This window comes from Ammospiza caudacuta, chromosome 33 (genome assembly GCF_027887145.1).
Source record: "Ammospiza caudacuta isolate bAmmCau1 chromosome 33, bAmmCau1.pri, whole genome shotgun sequence".
In the NCBI taxonomy this organism is placed as follows: Eukaryota; Metazoa; Chordata; class Aves; order Passeriformes; family Passerellidae; genus Ammospiza; species Ammospiza caudacuta.
Genome location: NC_080625.1, coordinates 1 through 16837, shown reverse-complemented (window position 1 = coordinate 16837; position 16837 = coordinate 1).

Sequence of the window (16837 nt, the reverse complement as noted above, 5' to 3'; positions counted from 1 at the left end):
GTTATCATCTTCTTCCTTCGGGGTTCTCTGAGCCTCATCAGCTCACCATCAGTTTGAACTCGGTCATCTCCTTTTGCATTCTCTCAGTCCTTGCAGCCATTTTCCTTGCCTAGAATTTTCTGTCTGTGTTGTGTCCCCGTTGTCTGTCCTGTCCTGTCCATCCTGTGTCACGGCTGTCAGCACACATTTGTGCCCGAGCTGCTCTGCCCTGCCGCATAGCCTGGTGCAATAGGAGAGGGCCCGGGGATTTGTAATGTGCAGTGTGGGGTGTAGTTGGACTCTAGATGGGATTTGTAGATGGACACAGGATATCTGGAGCTCTTCAGTTATCATTGAACCGTCTGACTGTTGTCCTAACTTTTTTTTCAGATGCACCTCCTCAGATGACTGCAGTAGTTGTGTAGGTTCCTTCTTCTGAAAGGGAATAGGGCGCAAGAATTCATCTTCCAGAGAATTTTTGCAAGTCCTGGCTTGTATTGTATCTGCCTATGGTGGCTTATGTTCTATGTACCTATACATCTGTCTTCTATTGGATTTTGGGTAGAAAATTTATCAGTCCAGAGAGGAGACAAGTCCTAGCTGTCAGATAGCCACTCGTTGACCCTTCCTGTCGTCTCACAGGTCCCCGAGGCTGCTGATTTCCCCAGGATCTGCCATTTTACCTCAAGGAGCGGCAGCCAGAAGATGTGTCACAGCACGTTCTTCAGCATCTCGAGTAAGGGCCGCAGTGAGCATTTAAGTGGAAAGATTGTGTGAGCGTGTGTGAGAGCACGTGGCTGTGTCTGTCTGTGTCTGCTCGTTTCTGCGTGTGTGAGTGCATGCTGACTGGATTTAACCTTGTGTGTGTGACTTTTGCTTTCCAGGTTTTGCGACTCCTTGTTAAATTTAGAATAAAAAATCCCCAGCCGGGTTGTATTGCATGAACTGACATGATATGTACCGATTTTGGCTTAAAACCCAGAAAACCAGACGAAGATGAGCAGGAAAAAACCAGAAAAAAACCACATGATGGACAAGAAAAAAACCCAGAAAAAGCCCAGGATGGGCAAGAAAGCAACGAGAAAAAAACCCCAGAAAATAATCCCAGATGGGCAAGAAAAAAACGTAGAAAAACCCCAGAAAATCACCCAAGATGGGCAAGATAAAAACCCAGAAAAAACCCCAAAAAAAAAAACTCTGAGATGGGCAAGAAAAAAAACAGAAAAAAGTCTGAAGATGGGCAAGAAAAAACCCAGAAAAAACCCCCAAGATGGACAAGAAATAACCCAGAAAAAAATTCGAAGAAGGGCAAGAAAAGACCCAGAAAACACCCAGAAAAAAATCGCAACCCAAGTATAAATATAGAAATGTTTGTCAAGTATATGCAAATATATAAAGAAATGTTAAATTATTTGAAATATAAAATAACATAAATATAACATTTATACAGTATTACTTGTGTTATGGATCATATTGATTTTTATTTATTTCCTATAATACACTACAATATTTATATCAATTTTACATCTATCATATCTATCATTTGTTATATGTTATACCAGATTGATATACTCTAGGTTTTTTTAAGTAGTTTAAAATAAAGGGGATTTTTTTTTTATTTGGCAAAAGCAGGTGTTTTAGTATAAACATTATAAATACAAATAATATAAAGGTAGAAATCTAAGAATAGAAATAGATCATAAATAGCTGAAGGTTAATATAAAAATTAAAAATGTAAGGAAAAATAAGTTGTACCAGTAGATATGGTACATAATTAGGAAAATAATTTATCTCTTATTTGAATAGGATACATGTTACACATAATGATTAATATAATACTTAAGTATAAACTACAAATATAAATGTGAGTGTAGTCATGAGCGCTATAAATATAAAAATATTTCAATGTAGTTTAAAAGAATAGAGCTTTTTTGTATTTATTTAGTTAGGATGGGATTTGTATTTTAAATAGTGAAAGCATGATAGAAATGTAATTTTAGACATAGAAATATACAATCAATGTGGAAAGATATTTATAAAAGCACAAAACATAAGTAAATATAAATAATAGAAATAGAATAATGTTATATAAATTACATGCTACATCAATGTCCACTATAGCTATGCATGTGAATATAAATACGAAAAATGGAAATAAAAAATTTATTTAAACATGGCTTTAAAGCAAGGGGCCTTGTTTGATTCTGGTGGGGTAAGAGGCAGGTTTTTGGCATTTATTTCAGAGCAGTTTTTGGCGGGGGTCGCCCCTGTTCTTTTTTGCCACCTTGCCTGCCCGCAGCCCCGAGGCGCGCTGCGCCCCCGGCTGGGGCGGGCGGCAGTGCTGCCGCCTTGTGGGCAGAGCGCGGTACTGCAGCTCTGTCGCTACCGGCAGCCGCGAGGCCGCCATCTTGGGAGTGGCGAGTCGCGGATGTCACGGACTTTTCCTTGACCTTCTTAACATGGCAGCGAGAAGGGCGGGGAAGTCGAGGGCCAGCGTCGGTCGAATCGGCTGCCTGCATGAAACACCGACGCCACGGCGGCCCCGATGGATTTTTATGTGGCATTTTAAGTGTATAAGACACGGCCTATGTGGTCAGCGGCGCCGTGGGCGAACATATTTAGGCGGGTTGCTGAGAGGCATCTGGGTAAAACCCTATTTCTTCCGAGGGTCCTCCTCGGCCGCCATTTTGGGAGGGGCGCGTCGCAAATGTCGCGGGCGTTCTTTGACCTTCTCAAGATTTCGGCGAAATGGGCGGGGAAATCGCACGCCCCCATAAATCTCCTCCCCCTGTGGCCACAGAGCGGGATCGCACCCCCCCGAGCCAGCGCCCTGCCCCTCGCCGCTGAGTGCCGGGGGCGGGGCAAGGACGCGGCTGCCGAGCGAGGGAAGGGCGCTGGAGCCAGCGGCGGTCGGCCCCGGGTCTGTAAATGGGGGGGGCGGGTGAAGGACATTCGGTCATGCAAAGGGATGCGATGGCCGAGGAGAACGGCCGCGGCGGGGGCGGCCGGGCGGGGCCGGTTTCGGCGGGCGGCGGAGGTGCGGTCGCAGCGCTCCGCGGGCCGGGGCAGCGGGCGGGGGCGGGCGAGCGGCGTCGGAACAGGGCGGCAGCTCCCGAGCCCGCGCCCGCCCCGCTCCAGGCGCTGGGAGCGACCGCGGGCCGGACAAGCCCGGCGGGGCGGCCCCGGGGCGGCGGGCAGGCGGCGGAGCGGGGCCGTGGCGCTCCCCGCCTTCGCTGCCGCCAGCTTTGGAAGGTCGGGCCGGGCGCCCGCCCCGTCCCGTTGCCTCCCGGTCTCTGTAAACTCCTCTCTGGCTTCATAGGTCCGTGCTGGAGAGAGGGACAAAGGGCCCCGCTGGTTGCCGTGTCCTCGGGGGGCAGAGAGTTCTGACCTTGGCCGCATGGGCTGCCGAGTGTTGGAACAATGGGGATGCGCTTTTATGTATTTAGTGACATTTATGTATTTTTGTGTACATTTTATGTATTTAGTGACATTTAGAGATTTATTCCCCTGCTTCAGGTGAGCGTGCATCATTGCCGGTTTGGGATTGAGTGAAATGGCTGAGGAAACCAGCTCTGGGGGGGAGGCAGGGAAATCCTCTCTTTACCCATTCTTCCGACAAACTCATCACGGCAGGACAGCCTGAAGACTGAAAGTGTAAGAAGATGTGGAGGGAAACAGAGAATCTGGCAGGAGCATCGAACGCACAAGTGCACGAATTTTGCTTTTGGCTTGGATTTAAACTCAGAAGTTGTGAGGAATTTGGGAGTGAGAAGGGATATTTCAGAAGGAGAAGAAGAAAAAGAAGTTGTTGTTACAGTCTTGGCAAAAGCTTCTGTTCTAGCTAATAAAATAAGTTAGTTTAAATAAAAAAAAAAAAAAAAAAAAAAGTGGAGTATTTTTTTTCCTACACTATTATATTCATTGGTGGTATATGGTGTGTTGTTTTATTTCTTGGTATTATTAACTCTGTGTAAGTTGTTTTTTGGGTGAAGCTGACTTTCTGGATGGGTTGGTTTGTATTTGAGCTAGGATTAATTTCAAGAGGTTTCTTTCATAGACTTCTGATAGGTATTACTGGCATTTTGGTTTTGTTTAATTTATGTATAAACATACAGCTTTGGTAGGGCCAGCTGGGCTGCTGGAGTTTTGGGTGTGAATTTATTAGATGGCTTTTGTTAAATGCAGTTTTTCATTTTTGAAATGTTTTTCAATGTAGTGGTTTTAAGGTGGTTTTTAAGAATTCACTGTATTGTTTTATGTTGTTTGTAGTTGGTGTATGATAAGGGATGTGGTGTGACTTCCTGAACGCTATGGTTTTAGTGTTCCTAAGTTCCGATTTCTTTCTGGTTCGTTAGGTGTTTTTAGTTTTATTGTTGGGGAGAGGGGCATTTATATGGTGGGTTTTTATAGGCAATATTTTTTAAATTTAGTTAGTGATATTTTGTAGTATTTTAATAGTTTAGATTTTTTTTTATTTTTATGCTTTTAGTTAATTTGTAAAATTTTTTCAAATAACTTTTCCAGATTATCGGTTATTATTTGTGCATAAACGTAGAGCTTTTTTTTCTTAGTACTGTTTTGGGTCAGTTGTACAGTTTTGAGTCTAGTGAGTTGGTTCGATTTAATTTTTAATGGGTGTTTGTTTTTATTAGTAGTTGTGTCATTTTCAAGGTGTATTTGAGTTTGTGGGTGTTTGAGATATTGGTTTAGGAGGAAGTTTATGATGAGAATGTGTGGAGGCTTTGGGCTGCTTATAGTGGGATTTAAAATTTATTTACAGTTAGGTTTATTTGAGTTTTTATTAGGGTTCAATGTTGTGGGATGTTTGTTCCTTTAGTAATAGAAATAGGTTTTGTTTTGATGTGCTGCAATGGGATGAGCGCGGGCTGCGTACAGGTGCTGACAAAGGTACGGTATTGTTGTGGTTCTGATGTGTCGGGTTAATGAACTTACATGGTCTAACATACACATGAAAATAGAAATAAATATAAATTTAAAAATAAATATGAAATTAGAGTGGTAGACATAGATAACAGATACATACATAAAAGTATAATATATGGTATATAATTGTAACATTATATATAGAGTGGAGTATAATTTATATATATTAAGAAAGATATATAAACATAGAATGTAAATATAAAAAGGTTAAAATAAATTGGAGATTTTTTTCGGTTTTTTTAGGTTGTAGGCTGTTTTTTTAAATACATAATATAAATAGAAATAATATAAAAGTAGAAATCCAGATATACAAATATATAATTTATATACCAATATCTATAAATATCTAATATGAATAAATATAAGTAAAAGAAATACATAATATAAAAATAATACATCTATTATTATAATAAAAGGTATTCTCTCTAATATATATCTATAAATATAATAAATAAAAATTTTAAAGGTAGATGTGAATAGAATTTTAACTATTGTTTAACTCAAGGGATGTCCTCTGTTTTTATAGAGGCAGGAGTTTTATTTTAAATACTGTAAGTCTTATAAAAATGTGAATCGTAAGTTAGAAATATATAATAATTATATAAAGAGAAATTGCTAAACTATGAATATAAATTTAAATATAAACATAAGTAAGTAAAATGCAGATTTGTAATATAGAATATAAATAACATTATAGGGCACTATAAATTATAAATAGGAATAAAAATATAAAGCTATGTAAATATATTCCAAAGGAAAGGAATTTTTTTGGCTTTTATTTAAGTAGAGGCAGATGTTATTTAAAATAAAACATAAGTGTTACAGAAGTAAAAATCTTGACAGGGGAATATATAATCAATATGTAAAAATAGGTATAAAATAGATAAATAAGTGCTTGGAGTAGATATAGAATAAAAATTTATTTATAAATTGACATTGATAAAGATAAATGTATAAGTAAGCAATATACATTTATATTTATAATGCATATTGTGAATGTAAATATGAAAACATAAGGATATATATATTTGAATATTTTTTAGAAGAAAGGGTTGGGGTTTTTTTTGGTTCTTACTGGGTTAGAGGATGCCTCCCAGACCCAAGCTGCCACCTCAGCCGACTCAAGCAATCTGCAACAAGGAATCTGGGGGGCTGAGTTTTGCTTACCTGGGGAAAGCGTCAGCACTAGTGTTCAGGAGCCTCTGGCCAAGAGGGGCCGGCCATCTGCCTGCTGAAATTCTGCATTGCGCAGGATGCCTCCCAGACCCAAGCTGCCAGCACGGCAGAGTCAGGCTGGTTTGAGGGTCCCCAAATGTGTCCAGCAATCTCCCATCAGGAACCTGGGGTGCTGAGTTTTCTTCTTCTGGGAAAGGGCTGGCATTGGTGTTCAGGAGGCCTCGCCTGGAGTGGCTGGCTGCCTGCTGATATTTCTGCATTGCCAAATGTGCCTCCCAGACCCAAGCTGGCACCAGTGAAAACTCCAGCTGCTTTTGCCTCGGTACGTGTCTCCTGCTATCTCCCATCAGGAACCTGGGCTGCTGAGTCAGGCTTACCTTAGAAAAGGGCTGGTGTTCACGTTCAGGGCCCCGGGGGCCCTTCGTAGCCATCAGCCTGCTAAAATTCTGCATTGCGCAGGATGCCTCGCTGACCCAAGCTGCCACCACCGTAAAGTCAGTCTGGTTTTAGGGTCCCAAATGGCTCCAGAAATCGCAGCAAGGAACATGGGGGGCTGAGTGTTGCTTACCTGGTCCGCCCCCTCCTATGGGAGCTTCTTTTAATGGAAATAGACCAATTCCTTTATCCCATTCTTTTTTGATTTTTATCCTCTATAGGTTTCTTCCCGTACTTTTAGGAAGAAGCAGGAGAGGGCTTTCTTTTAACTGAACTTGTAGTGTTTCGAGAAGGTGATTCCTTTAGAAAGTTCCCCTGAGCAGCCGGAGCTGTGGTTACCAAGGGAACGGAGCTCAGGGCGGGACGGGGGAGCTGGGCACAGCTCAGGTTTCGGTCCTCCAGAGGCGGGATCTGCAGCCGGGATCGGCGGAGGGGCCGTTCCGGTGCAGACCGAGCTGGAGCGTGCATGGCTCCCGCGTGGCTCACGGCGGCTGATCCGGCAGAGACAAAGCCGGGACTGACGCCGGCTGCAGCGGAGGGAGCCGAGCAGAGTGAGAAAAGACGGGACCCCGCACCGTGCGGTGACCACGGTGCGCACGGCAGGACCCCCCCCCCTCCCTCCCCCGGCACGGCCGGCGGAGCGGCCACGGTCCAGGCGGTCAGACCGAGACAGCCCTAACCTCAGCCTAACCAGCCCCCCTAAAAACAGCCTTTTCCCCCAAGAGCAGCAGCACAACACAGCAACCCTAACAGCGAGACCAGACAGCAGCCTTCACACACCAGGTCAATGACAGAACCCTCAGAGACCAACAGACCCACTGCAAAAAGGTAGGGGTGACGTCTGTGGGCTAGACAGCAAGAGGTGGAATTCGGAGACGAGCACGTCTTTTTGAGTTTTTTTGTCTAGGACTTTTAAAGGTATTTAGAAGATTTTGGAAGGGACTTTTCAGGGTATTGTTGGGGCTTTTTCCAACCCATTCTATGATTCTTTAGCATATTTTCAAGATTATGGTCAGGGTCAGAGGAAACACCCTCTGAAAAGGCAGAGTTTTAGGACTGCAGTGGAATGCTTTAGAAAGGGGCCAGCGGTGGCACAGTGGGTCGGGTCCCACCCTGCCAGTCCAAAGGTTGTAAGTTTTAGACCCAGTTAAGTTGTTGTGGTTAGGGTTAGATGCTCTCAGGTTTGGTCCGGGAGAATTTCTGCACAGAAAAACTCACCCCCTGAGTTTCCTGATGCCAGTTTGCACTAGGAGGTGCTTGCCACTGCCAGGGCAGCCCGAGTTCTCGGTGGGGGCATCTTTGCTCCTGGAGAAATCCTGTGCCGGCGTCTTCCCTGTAAAACCAAACTCACACCTGCTGCGTGTCCACGTCAGAGGCACGTGGCACTGCAAGGGCAGCGAGAATTCTTGGTGTCGGCAGCTGCGGGCTGTGAGAAATTGTTCTCTGCAGTTTTGGAGGCCGAATCGCAGTTTCAGCCATGGGCACACAGAGAGGAAAGGCTGTTAATTTCCTTCGAAAGGAAAGTCTGGCACCCCATGGTTTAAGGGGCAGAAGAAGGGCTGTGTAGGGGAAGGAGCTCCTCACAGGACCTTTCTTCACCTCCACCCCCAGTCCAAGGTCTAGCAGCGCCCCGTGTGACCAGCTGCTTTCAGAGGGTTACCCGGGCACAGGTGCACAGGGAGCTGCTCGGCCAGAGGGGCTAACAGGGGTATCCCAAGTGTCCCTCCACGAACTATGGTCAGAGCATCCAGCACGGACTAGGGAGCAGCCGGACCCACCCGGGCACAGAGCATCACTTTGGGAAAACGCCAAGGGAAGAGCCCTTTTGCCAAGGGGCAGCATCTGAGCAGACCAGGCAGCATGTGGGGTTCCACGAGAGGGCTTGCAACTGTCCCCTTTTACTGTGTCAGTCCCTCTCCAAAGCCCCAGACCCTCCAGAGCACTCCCAGAAAGGAGAAGGGTTATTAGGAGAAAAAGGGTTTTGGGAAAAGGGGAAAAGCTTCCTTTTCCATTACTTTTTGTGTTCAAACTGGTAGGGACTTGGATTCCCCTGCAATTGTAATGGTCTCAGTTGAAAGAATCCCTGCCTTTTCTATGCTGTTAGGGGCGTTAATTGACAGTGAGTCCCCATTCTCTATTATTTGGCAGTTTAAAAAAAAGGGGAAAATCTTGACAATGTTTCTTATGGGTTTGAAGTAAGGGTAGCCACCCCCTTTTTGTTGTCCTGAGGCCCAAATTGAGGGAGAAGCCCAGCTATCCCTCCATCCTAAGGGTTTGAACTGAGGGAAAAATCCTTCTCTTTTCATCACTGGAGAGATTTTAAAGTGTGGAAAGCCCTCTTTTCCCAATACTTAAGGAGAGCAAATTAAATAGCAGAAACTAGGTATTTGTTATTGCATTACCTTCAGTAGAGATAACTGCCCCATTTCCTCTTTTTAAGGAGGTCACTTGAAGGAAGCTCTGCCTTTTTCAGCATTTTAAGGGTTTAAAACTACATTTCAGGGCACTTCTTTCTGTGCTGTAGGACCAAGTATCTCAGAGAAGGATGAGCCTGGCATGCACTTAACCCTAACACTGCCTGGGAGGCTTTTATCTTTCTTATTTTTACTTATAAGGTAGATGGCCAAAATTGGAGGTCCCAAGGAGACTTAGACTATTCATATCATTAGTATTCTTCTCCACCCAGTTTAATCACATGGGAAGTACTACTTGGTAGCCACTAGTTACGTAGTTACTAAGGAATAGTTACGTAAGTTAACAGCCAATTACCCAATTTATCTAGTTATGCTGCCTAAACAGAAAGTTTTATTTCTTACCAGTTTTCCTCACTTGTGCTCCAAGTAGTTGTTGTAAAAAAGAAAGCGCTGTTATTTTTCTGAAGAGTTTTTTTCTATAACAAGCCCTTCACTCCCCTTCAATTCAAGTCTGAGGGGCGAAACAGCGGCAGCTGCTCTGAGGGCTTTTATACCCGGTGGGAGTCGCCCCCTCCCTTTTCCCAGGTGCCATGGGAACGAGAGGCGGGCACAATCAGGGGTATATTAACCCCAGCCTTGGCTGAGGGGCTTCATTCCCTCTCTGGGATGTGCTGGGGTAAGAGCTCTCCTCTCATTTCAGTGAAGAGGCTCTTTCAGCTTATCTCAGCTTCTTTTCAGCGGGTGTTTCTGGGCATCTAAAGAACTGAAGCTTTGAAGATTCTGTGAAGTAAACAGCGTGGAATAGAAGGCGCATTTAGGTTCACGATTTTGGGTTTTGTGTTTAGGGGTGGTAAAGTGCATTTGTAATTTCTGGTTTAGGTATGGTTTTGTTTTGTATTTTTTTTTAGAAGGAGTGCAGCTTCCAGAGATTCCTGGTTGTGTCAAGTACCATGCTTTTTTCAGCAGATTCGTCATGTCACAAGAGGGATCTGCCCAGTGTCAAGGATGATGTTTGAGACAGAGGCTTCAGGTGAGTTGAGGGTTGTGATTAGGAGAGGGAGGGTGAGCAGGTATACAGTTAGGAATTATTGTGGGTGGGGGGAGTTTGAAGGTAGCAGGGTGGAAAAGGATGTTTATTTGAGGACCCCCCCTAAGGCTTCTCAGAAGCCTAGCAGAGGTATTCCCATGTCCTACAGCACACAAGGTTATCTACTGCGCTCATAGGAATGCTATTCAATTTTGCCTTTCTCTAAGCCAGGTGCCACTCCTAATAAAGGCCACAGCCTTGTAATCAGGGTGAAGCCGGAGCCTGAAGGCGCCAGGCACACTCAGGAGAGGGCAAGTAGCTGCCTTGGTGGGATTTGGCCCACATAACTCTGGACTCATACTTTGGTTTTGGTTTTTTTCATTGTAGCTGACCCAGAAGCTAACAGGCCACCACGAGGCCCGTCCAAGGCAGACTCATTTCAGGTGCAATGTGGATCCACATCACCAATCAAACAAAAGATAAGTTGGGGGCTATAGCTTGGAGATGGGATGATGAGAGAGTAGCAGGTTGGGAGTTCTTAGGCCAGATTTAAAAATTACCAGATGGAAAAGCAATCTTCTGCAAGGGCCTCTTAGGATAGCTAAAGGGAGAGGCTTTACTTTTGATGGCAGCTTTTAGGCGGGCAGTGCAGAACAGCTCCGGTCTGTGTCACGTTGTCCGGTGTGCCGCGTTCCCTAGTGTGTCTTTGGGGTCCCTTTTGCCTTCCCCCCTCAATCCCCTCACCACAAGCATGATGTGTCGTGTTTCATGTCCCCATGTTTGTTCACGTTCTGTGTCACAGGTGTCTGCACATATTTGTGCCGGAGCTGTTCTTCCCTGCCGCGTGGCATGCTGCAGTAGGACAAGCCTGGGAAGTTGGAATTTGTAATGTGGGGTGTACTTGGGCTGTAGATGCTATTCCTAGGTTGGCATAAGGTGTTTGCAGCTTGCGAGTTGTCCTGGAGGTGTTTGACATATGTTCTAACTTTCTTTCAGGTGCAGATGCCTTGCATCCCTGGCCGAGGGTCAGGGTTAGGAGTAGGAGGTGCCGGGCCTTCTTAGGAGCACTGTGAGTAGCACACTGGTGGGGTTTTGGGTGATGTGGTGCCAAGATCAGGCACTGATGTTTAGTTTTCTCTATAATACAGCTGTCTGAGAGACACCAGCGCGGTCACAGCAGGACCTTCCCAGCTGACGAGGTGGCCTTTCTTTGCACCTGAGACCAGCATCCCCTGATGTCTGAGAGATAAGTAGAGGGCCATGACCCACAGGGGGGATGAAAGCAGAGTGCCGGTTTGGGAATTACCGGGAGGGGTTTTGGAGTCCCCTTGGAGCTGGGGGTGTCCATGAAGTGGCCCCTTAGGCCCCGTAAAAGCCAAGTCTCACTTTTGATCACAGTGCTGAGGTGTGCAGGAGGGCAGAGCAGTCCCGGTGTGTATCGTGTCACTTGTCTATTGTGCATTATGTGTTGCTTGTGTATCTCATGTCTTTTTCCTTAGCCCTTTGAGGGTCCTGTCAGAAACCCTGGCATCATTGGTAGCATCTGTCATCTCTGCATTCCTTGGCCTGGCACCCAGGCCATAGATGCAATTCTGATGCCTGTCTGAGCTCCCCAGTCAAAAGTTCTCTGGTTGGAAGCATCCAGTCAGTTGTCTTTTCAGGTCTTGTTCTCAGCTGTATGGACAGCTATGCCCCACCAGGATCCATTATGGTGGATTAGGACTTTGTAATAATACGAAGTTAGGTAGAGGCTTCTGATTGTAGGATTCCTAGGCATCCATCTTTGCAGTTCTTGGAAGAAAGAATTCAGTTTAGCATCATCTTCCTCCAGGGTTCTCTGAGCCTCATCAGCTCACCATCGGTTTCAGCTCCATCATCTTGTTTTGCATTCTCTCAGTCCTTGCAGCTGTTTTCCTTGCTAAGAGATTTCTGTCTGTGTCTTGTGTCCTTTGTTTGTCACGTCTGGTCTGTCCTGTGTCACGGGTGTCTGCACACTTTTGGGATGGGGCTGCTCTGCCCTGCCGCATGGCCTGGTACGATAGTAGAAGTCTTGGAGACTTGGTATGTGTAATGTGGGGTGTACCTGGACTCTAGATGGAATCTGTAGATGGGCATAGGATCTCTGGAGCTCTTCAGTTATCATGCAACTTTTTGACTCTTGTCCTAATTTTTTTTTTTCAGGTTCAGATGGCTTAAATCTGTGCCAGAGGGCCCCATCCCAGGTGAGGGGATTCCCCCAAGGAGGTAAGGCCCCATTTGTCTCTGCAGCAGAAGTGTGTATGGTGACTCTGTTACAGCTCTGTGTTTTGTCTTTCTTTTTAGGAAGTCAATCTGGATACCAGCAGCCAAGGTGAGCAGCAGAGAGAAGTAGTTGGTAGTGCTCAGCTCTTAGGTATAATGATTTTTCAGGAGATTCATCGTGTCACAAGAGGGATCTGCCCAGTGTCAAGGATGATGTTTGAGATTGAGGCCTCAGGTGAGTTGAGGATTGCGACTGGGAGAGGGAGAGAGAGCAGGTATCCAGTTTAGGAGTTCTTGGGAGGGGGTTTGCAGGCAGCAGGGTGAGAAAGGGTGTTTATTTGAGGGCCCCCCCCACACAAGGCTTCTCAGAAGCCTAACATAGGCGTTCCCATGTCTTACAGCATACAAGGTCCTCCACTGCACTCACAGCAATGCCGTTTAACTTTGCCTTTCTCTAAGCCAGGTGCCACCACTAATGAAGGCCACCGCCTGGGAATTGGGATGAAGCTGGAGCCTGAAGGAGCCAGGCACACTCAGGAGAGGGCAAGTAGCTGCCTGGCAGGTATCTGGCCCACATAGTTCTTCGCCCATGCGGTGCTAAGATCAGGCACTGATGTTTGGTTCTCTTAATTATAGGTGTCTGAGAGACACCAGCGCGGTGCCAGCAGGACCTTCCCCGCTGACGAGGTGGCCTTTCTTTGCACCTGACAGGGACCAGCATCCCCTGATGTCTGAGAGATAAGTAGAGGGCTGCGACCTGGGGAGGGGATGACAGTGGGGTGCTGGTTTGGGAATTACCGGGAGGGGTTTTTGAGTCCAGTTTGGAGGTGTGGGGCGTTCATTAAACGGCTTCTTTGGCCCCATGAAAGCCAAGTCTCACATTTGGTCACAGTGCTGAAGTGCGCAGGGCAGAGCAGTCTCGGTGTGTCTCGGGTCACTTGTCTGTTGTGCATTATGTGTTGTTTTTGTATGCCATGTCTTTTACTTTAGGCAGGCCTGTCAGAAGCCTTGGCATCATTGGTAGCGTCTGTGATCTGTGCATTCCTTGGGCTGGCACGCAGGCCATAGAACTTCTGACTGGGGAGCTCAGACAGGCATCAGACTCTCTTCTCTCTTTGGAAGCATTCCATGTGGTCTCTTTTTAGGTCTTGTTCTGAGCTGTATGGACAGCTATGCCCCACCTGGATCCATTGTGGTGGATTAGGACTTGTAATAATATGAGGTTAGGTAGAGGATTCTGACCATAAGATTTCTAGGCATCCCTCTTTGCTGTTCTTGCAATAAATCATTGAGTTAGCTGCTTCTTCTTCCAGGGTTCTCTGAGTATCAGCAGCTGACCTTCAGTTTCAAGTCAGTCATCTCCTTTTGCATTTTCTCAGTCCTTGCAGCCATTTTCCTTGCCAAGAGATTTTTGTCTGTGGGTTGTACCCTTTGTTTGTCACGTCCTGTCTGTGCCGTGTCACGGGTGTCAGCACACATTTGGGCCGGAGCTGCTCTGCCCTGTTGCATAGCCTGGTGCGATAGGACAAGTCCTGAGGGCTTGGGATGTGTAATGTGGGGTGTAGTTTGATCCTAGATGGGATTTGTAGATGGACACAGGATGTCTGGAGCTCATCAGTTATCCTGCAGCAGTTTGACTCTTGTCCTAACTTTTTTCAGATTCAGATGGATTAAATCAGTGCCTGAGGGCCCCATCCAGGGTGAGGGGATTCCCACAAGCAGGTGAGGCATCATTTGTCTCTGCAGCGGAAGTGTTCCGATGACTCTGTTACAGCTCTGTTCTTTGTTTTTCTTTTTAGGAAGTCAATCTGGATACCAGCAGTCAAGGTGAGCAGTAGAGAGAAGTAGTTGTTATTGTTCAGCTCTCAATTGTTGATGCAGTTCTAAGTTTCCATTCTCATTGGTGTGCTTTAGGCAATCTACTCGGAGCATGCCAAGCCCCTGTCGCCATCCGGCCGACGCACTGGGTTTCCCGCAGATGCGAGTCCTGCGCATGTGTTACGGGACCCGGCGATGAAGCCCCGAACTCCTCTATTTAATGGCGCTATCTGCGTGGCCTTCAGCAACTGCCGAGATGTTTTGGTGAGCGGTGGAAGTAGGGAGGAGGAGCGAGGGTTCGCTCAGGTTTCAGCTGTGCCAAATCACCTTATTCTCTCTTAATCCAGGTGTCCCCTGTGACTACGGCCTCGGTCTCTGAGCGTGCGCGAAGCGTGCAGCCTGAGCCACCGGGCGTTCCTAGGAGCACGGTGAGTAGCAGACTGGTGGGGTTTTGGGCAATGGGGTGCCACGGTCAGGCAGTGACGTTTTGTTTTCTTTAATACATGTCTGAGAGACACCAGCCCGGTGCCAGCAGGACCTTCCCAGCCAACGAGGTGGCTTTTTATTGCACCTGACAGGGACCAGCATACCCCGATGTCTCAGATAAGTAGAGGGATGTGACCCGCAGAGGGGATGAAAGCAGGGTGCCGGTTTGGGAATTACCGGGAGGGATTTTTGAGTCCGCTTTGTAGGTGGGGGGTGTTCATGAAGTGGCCCCTTAGGCCCCATAAAAGCCAACTCACTTTTGATCACGGTGCTGAGGTGTGCACGGCAGAGCAGTCCCGGTGTGTCTCGGGTCACTTGTCTGTTGTGCCTCGTGTGTTGTTTGTGTATCTCCTGTCTTGTACCTTAGCCCTTTGAGGGTCCTGTCAGAAACCCTGGCGTCATTCTTTGCATCTGTGATCTCTGCATTCCCTGGTCTGGCACGCAGGCCATAGAACTTCTGATCTGGGAGCTCAGACAGGCATCAGACTCTCTTCCCTCTTTGGAAGCATCCCATCTGATGTCTTTTTAGGTCTTGTTGTGAGCTGTGCGGACAGCTGTGCCCCACCTGGATCCATTGTGGTGGATTAGGACTTGTGATTATATGAGGTTAGGTAGAGGATTCTGACTGTAGGATTCTTAGGCATCCATCTGTGCTGTTCTTGGAATAAGTCATTCAGTTTGCATCTTCTTCTTCCAGGGCTCTCTGAGCCTCATCAGCTCACCATTGCTGTCAGCTCGGTCATCTCCTTTTGCATTCTCTCAGTCCTTGCAGCCATTTTCCTTGCCAAGAGATTTCTGTCCGTGTGTTGTGCCCATTGTTTGTCCTGTCCCGTCTGTCCTGTGTCACGGGTGTCTGCACACATTGGTAGCGGAGCTGCTCTGCCCTGTTGCCTAGCCTGGTGGAATAGGACCAATCCTGGGGACTTGGAATTTGTAATGTTGGGTGTACTTGGACTCTAGATGATATTCCTAGGTTGATAGAAGGTTTCTGCAGCTTTTGAGTTATCCTGCTGGTGTTTGACCTATGTTCTTACTTTCTTTCAGGTGCAGGTGCATCGCATCCATGGCTGCGCACCCTATCGTGTGTGAGGGGGTTCCCGAAATCAGGTCAGTCACCATTTGTCTGTGCAGGGTGTGTGGCAAGTGTGACCCTGTTACAGGTCTGTTCTTTGTCTTTATTTTTAGGAAGCATAGCTGGATCTCAGCAGTCAAGTTCAAGAAGGCAAGGTGAGCAGTGGCCAGTAGCCTTCATTGTTGCTGAGGTCTCAGTTCCTGGGGCAAGTCTAAGTCTCCATTCTGGTTTTTGTGTCTTAGTCAAGCCGCTCTGAGCACATCAAGCTGCCATCCCCCACCAGAAGACGGACCGGTTTCGCTGCCCTCGTCAGCCCTGTCTTCCGGGTAGCTGTCGGGAACCGCCGAGGAATTGCGGTGAGTCGGGCAAGTAGGGACGAGGAGCGAGGGTCCACTCAGTTTTCAGCAATCCCACATCATCTCCTGTCCTCTTCATGCAGGTGTACTCTGTGATGCTGGCATCGGTGTCTGAGCATGGCTGACGCGTGTGACTCCAGGAGATCGGCCATTGTTAGGAGAACGGTGAGTAGCAGGCTTGTGGGTTTTGGCCGATGCGGTGCCAAGATCAGGCACCGATGTTTGGTTTTCTTTAATCTAGCTGTCTGAGAGACAACAGCCCGGTGGCAGCAGGAACTCCCCAGCCGGTGAGGCGGCCTTCCTTCGCACCCGATACGGACCAGCATCACCAGATGTCTGAGAGATAAGTAGAGGGCTATGAACCACAGAGGGGATGAAAGTGGGGTGCTAGGTCAGACTCCCAGGGTGGGGGGTTTGAATTGGCTCTGGAGATGAGGGTAGGCAAGATGTGGCCCCTTAGGCTTCATAAAAGCAAAGTCTCAGTTTTGGTTACGGTGCTGAGCCGGGCAGCAGGGCAGAGCAGTCCCGGTGTGTCTCGTGTCACTTGTCTTTTGTGTGTTGTGTGTTATGTGGATATGTCATGTCTGTTATCTTAGCCCTCTGAGGGGCCTCTCAGAAACCTTTCCTAGCATCCGTGATCTGAGCGTTCTTTGCCCTGGCACCCGTGCCACGGAACTCTTGACCCGGGAGCCCAGACAGGCATCAGAATTGCATCTCTTTTTAGAAGCATCCCGTCAGATGTCTTTTCAGGTCTTGTTGTCAGCTGTCTGGACAACTGCACCCTGTAAGGTTCCATTATGGCTGATTAGGACTTGTGAGAATGTGAGCTCAGGTGGAGCATTGTGACTCTAGGGCTCCTGGGCATTCATCTTTGCAGTTCTTGGACTGA